The sequence below is a fragment of the Mandrillus leucophaeus genome, unplaced genomic scaffold (assembly GCF_000951045.1).
Source record: "Mandrillus leucophaeus isolate KB7577 unplaced genomic scaffold, Mleu.le_1.0 Scaffold530, whole genome shotgun sequence".
Taxonomy (NCBI): Eukaryota; Metazoa; Chordata; class Mammalia; order Primates; family Cercopithecidae; genus Mandrillus; species Mandrillus leucophaeus.
In genome coordinates, this window is record NW_012105698.1 from 635,247 (window position 1) to 640,292 (window position 5,046).

Sequence of the window (5,046 nt, forward strand, 5' to 3'; positions counted from 1 at the left end):
GGGTTCACGCCATTCTCCTGCCTCAGCCTCCCGAGTAGCTGGGACTACAGGCGCCCGCCACCGCTCCCGGCTAATTTTTGTATTTTTTTAGTAGAGACGGGGTTTCACCTGTTAGCCAGGATGGTCTTGATCTCCTGACCTCGTGATCCGCCCGTCTCGGCCTCCCAAAGTGCTGGGATTACAGCGCCCGGCCAGTGCAGCTATTTCTAATAAAAATAGATGGGATTGGATTAGGCGTGGGGATCATGTGCGGGGGTGCGGGGATCATGCCTGTAATCCCAGTACTTTGGGAGGCCGAGGTGGGTGGATGGATCCCCTGAGGCCAGGAGTTCAAGACCAGCCTGGCCAACATGGTGAAACCCTGTCTCTACTAAAAATACAATAATTAGCCAGGTGTCCTGGCGGGCACCTGTAATCCCAGCTACTGGGGAGGCTGAGGCAGGAGAATCACTTGAACCCAGAAGGTGGAGGTAGCAGTGAGCTGATGGGGATACTGTACTCCAGCCTGGGTGACACAGGGAGACTCCATCTCAAAAACAAAAACAAAAAAAGATTAGGAGGACATTACTACAAGTTACATAATTTTCCAGTAGTCAGAAAGCTGGTAAGGTATTAAAAAGGGATTCATAGGCAGGCTTTTCTGGCTCCAAAGCTTCTGATCCTATCTGACTTTCTCCCTCAAATTATCAGTACGGAATGAGGGAACAAGGCAGTGATAACGTTACCCTAGACAGCCCTGCCTTAGCCCAAGAAGCCACTTGCTCAGAGTATAAAAAGAAAGATGCGGGTTGATGAAAGATTCTTGCAGGGCAAGAAATAGTTCTCGGAACGCACACTGGATGCTAAAATTCCCAGTAATATTAATAATTCCCCTGCCTGCCACCCCCATGTCCCTAAGAGTGAGGCCTCTCCAAGTCTGTTACCCGATCCATAAAATGCGGGTAACAGCGGCTCCCTGGGGTGTGCCTATATTCGATGGTCGAGGCACATAATTGTTCTCCTGAAATAATAATAATAATAATAATAATAATAATAATAATACTAACCCAAATCCTCACATTTCACTGCACCAAGAAACTCGGCCCGTGGCTCGCAGTCAGGCCAAGGATTGAGGGAGAGCCAGAGGTCCAACAGGAAACCAGATGGGAACAGCTCAATGCGGTGTCAGGGTGAACGCTTGAGAACTGACCTCCAGAGGCTTCCCTCCAGGAAGACGTTTGGCATTGAAGCTGAGGAAGGGGGTCCCTGGCAGAGATGCAACGGAGGGCTATTTCCTCCCTTACCCCATTTTTGCCACTGGACCCACAGCTCCTGGCGCAGGTGAGAGGGGGCGCAGGCACATCAGGCGGCAAGCAAGAAAGGGACGCTGGGGGCTCAAGTGTGTTATTTGTAAGTGAGGAAGTGGAGGGAAGGTATGGAAACACGGAAGGGTGAGCAAAAAAGAAAAGAAAAGAAAAAAATAAATAAAGGCTGGGCGCGGTGGCTCATGCGGTAATCCCAGTACTTTGTAAGGGCGGATCACCTGAAGTCAGGAGTTCGAGACCAGCCTGGCCAACATGGTAAAACTCCATCTCTACTAAAAATACAAAATTAGCCGGGCGTAGTGGCGGGCGCCTGTAGTCTACTCAGGAGGCTGAGGCAGGAGTAATCGCTTGAACCCGGGAGGCGGAGGTTGCCGTGGGCTGAGATCGCGCCACTGCACGCCAGCCTGGCGACAGAGCGAGACTTCGTCTCAAAACAAAAAACAAGACTTTTTGCAAATTATCCATTGTCAAAACTCTGCCAAACACATCTCCCAGCCCGCCAGGGCGCAGCCAGCAGAGGCCCCAAGCTCTGCCAAGCAAGCCAGGATGTCCAAGGCGGGAACGTGGCTTCGCGCGCAACTCTCTGAGGCGCGGGCCGGCTCACGTGTCCGGGCCGCACCACGAAAACAACAGCCACAGGGGAGGACAACCTCTTGTTTTCCTCATACAACAGCGCTTTGCCGCAACGATCCCTTTCCTTTTGTTTCCATATTGCGTTATTCAGAAGTAGTTATGCGGCGCCAAACACGCGCTTTCTGCCCTACAGGATTCAGCCTTCCCTACCCTCATCTTCCCCACGCTCCCCTCCCGTCGTTGTAGCTACCTGCCCGTCCCTCTCATCTCAGCCAACCCTGCTGAGCTTTTGCATGGACGTCAGGAGTTCCTAGGCAGATCAGGAAAATCCGCTCTCCGACCGCACCCTCGCGCGCCCCCGCCTGGCGGTGCAGACCAAACGGTCTGAGAGCTTGGCTGGCGCCTGATAGCGGAGCGGGCGAGGCCGAGGAGCGGAGGCCTAGGAGCGGAGGCCGAAGCCGTGAGGAGCTGCCCAGCGAGGGTGAGGGGCGTGCGAGCGATCGGCCGCGACTCGGTGAGGATTTCGGTCATGTTTTCCTTGGCTGTCGCCGGAAGCCCAGAGGAGCCGGGTGGAAGTGCTTTTTGAACGGGTTCTCACGTGTGTTAGGGATCGTCCGCCAGGAAGAGCCTTGGTGACCACGAGGTGTCCTCGCCCCTCTCCCCGCTGGACCCGAGACCCCTTCCCAGCAAGATCTGGCCTGGTGCCCGGTATCCACGCGGGGGGCAGCGGCCCTCACACAAGGATTGGTACCCGTCTATCTAGTGCGTTCGTGCATTCACTTGTTCCTTTATGGTCGTTGAACGCCTGTAACGTTCCAGGTGCTTGGGATCCATAAGCGAGTAAAACCAAGGGCCCTGCCTTCCTAGTACTTACAGTCCAGGGGAGATAGAGCCGCTGATTTCAGGCCTCATCGGTCGGGTGTTAGAAGGCGATGGTGCTGCGGAAGGGAAAGTGGTAGGCGTGCAGGGGGCACTGCGGTGGGGGGCGTGGGCAGGGAGGGCTGGGAAGCCCGTGGTCAACTCAGGCCGCATGGCAGAGATACTGAACTGGATAGAGGAGTGTTTAGGGAGGAGGAAAAGAATTCTAGGCAGATGGAGGAGAGAGTGCAAAGGCCCAGTGTGACTTACATTTATAAGAAACAGCGGCTGGGCAGGGTAGCTCACGCCTGTAATGCCAGCACTTTGGGAGGCCAAGGTGGGCAGATCACTTGAGGTCAGGAGTTCCAGACCAAGCTGGCCAACATGGTGAAACCCCATCTCTACCAAAAATACAAAAATTAGCCGGGCGAGGTAGTGCGCGCCTGTAATCCCAACTACTTGGGAGGCTGAGGTAGGAGAATCGCTGGAACCCAGAAAGTGGAAGTTGCAGTGAGCGGAGATCGGGCCATTTCACTCCAGTCTGGTCAACAAGAGCGAAACTCCGTCTCAAAAAAAAAAAAGAAAGAAAGAAAGAAAGAAAAGACAAATCAGCAAGAAACCCTTGAATATGAGTGGAAGGCAAGAAAGAAAAAGAAAGAAGGAGGAAGGGAAGGAAGGAAGGAGGCAGAGAGGGAAAGGAAGGAGACAGGGAGAGAAGGAGGGAGGGAAAGGAAGGAGGCAGGGAGGGAAGGAAGGAAGGAAAGGAAGAAAGAAGGAAGGAAGGAAAGACAGCAAGAAACCATTGACTATGAATGGAAGGCGAGAATCCCAAACTTGGAGGCAAAGTTTAGTTCACATCCTGCAGCCAGAGCAATCCAACAGCATGCGTCCCCACCCTCCCCTCACTGCCTACCCCTCTCCTGCAACAGACCTCCCAGTGGCTGGAGTGCAGGACAAAACTTTCAGACAGTTTAACCCTTTTTTTTTTTTTTTTTTGAGATAGCGTTCAATGGCGCAATCTTGGCTCACTTCTACCTCTACCTCCCAGGTTCAAACAATTCTCCTGCTTCAGCCTCCCGAATAGTTGGGATTACAGATGCCCACCACCACGTCCAGCTAATTTTTGTATTTTTAGTAGAAACAGGGTTTCACCATGTTGTCCAGGCTGGTCTTGAACTCCTGACTTCGGGTGATCCACCCGCCTCTGCCTCCTGAAGTGCTGGGATTACAGGTGTGAGTTACTGCGCCCGGCCTCAGTTTAAACCTCTAATTTGGGATATAATCCACAGAATAAGCAAAAGGAATTCTAAAAGAAATTAAAAATAATGTCTCCTTGGGGTTACTGCTTTCTTTCTCCTTAGCAAGATAAATACAGAATCTTGTGTTTCAGAACCTGCTACATGAAAACAAGGATGCAAGATTGGAGCTGTGGGGATAGTGCAGTGAGGGCAGGGCATGAAACAACAAAGAACGAAGTACATGTCTGTCTATGGGTATGGAAACAAAAACTTGCCCAGGACGGTTTTCTTAAGACTCTTCGTGGGCATAGAGATAGTACTAGTAGCAACTACAAAGAAAAATCGATTAGCTTGGCTTATAGTAATGAGCAATAGGAAGTTTTTTTTTTTTTTTTTTCGTTTTTTGTTTTTTTTACTAAGACTCTAAGAGCAGAACATAGTCTATGACATAAATAGACAGCAGTGAGGCCAGGCGCAGTGGCTCATGCCCGTCATCCCAGCACTTTGGGAGGCTGAGGCGGGCAGATCATGAGGTCAGGAAATCAAGACAATCCTGGCTAACACAGGGAAACCCCATCTCTCTAAAAATACAAAAAATTAGCCAGGCCAGGTGGCACATGCCTGTAGTCCCAGCTCCTCAGGAGGCTGGGGCAGGAGAATCGCTTGAACCAGGGAGGTGGAGGTTGCAGTGAGCCGAGATTGCACCACTGCACTCCAGTCTGGGCAACAGAGCGAGACTCTGTCTCAAAAAAAAAAAAAAAAAAAAATTGACAGCAGTGCTAGGCTATGCAGAAGAAGGTAACATCAGGTCAGGTGCAGTGGCTCACACCTGTAATCCCAGCACTTTGGAATGCCTAGATGGGAGGATTGCTTGAACCCAGGAGTCTGAGGCTGCAGTGAGCTATGATCACACCACTGCACTCCAGCCTGGGTGACTGAGTGAGACCCCATTTCAGAAAAACAAACAAACAAACAAACAAAAAAGGCCAGGTGCGGTGGCTCATGCCTGTAATCTGAGCACTTTGGGAAGCCAAGGCAGATGGACAGATCACGAAGTCAGGAGATCGAAACCA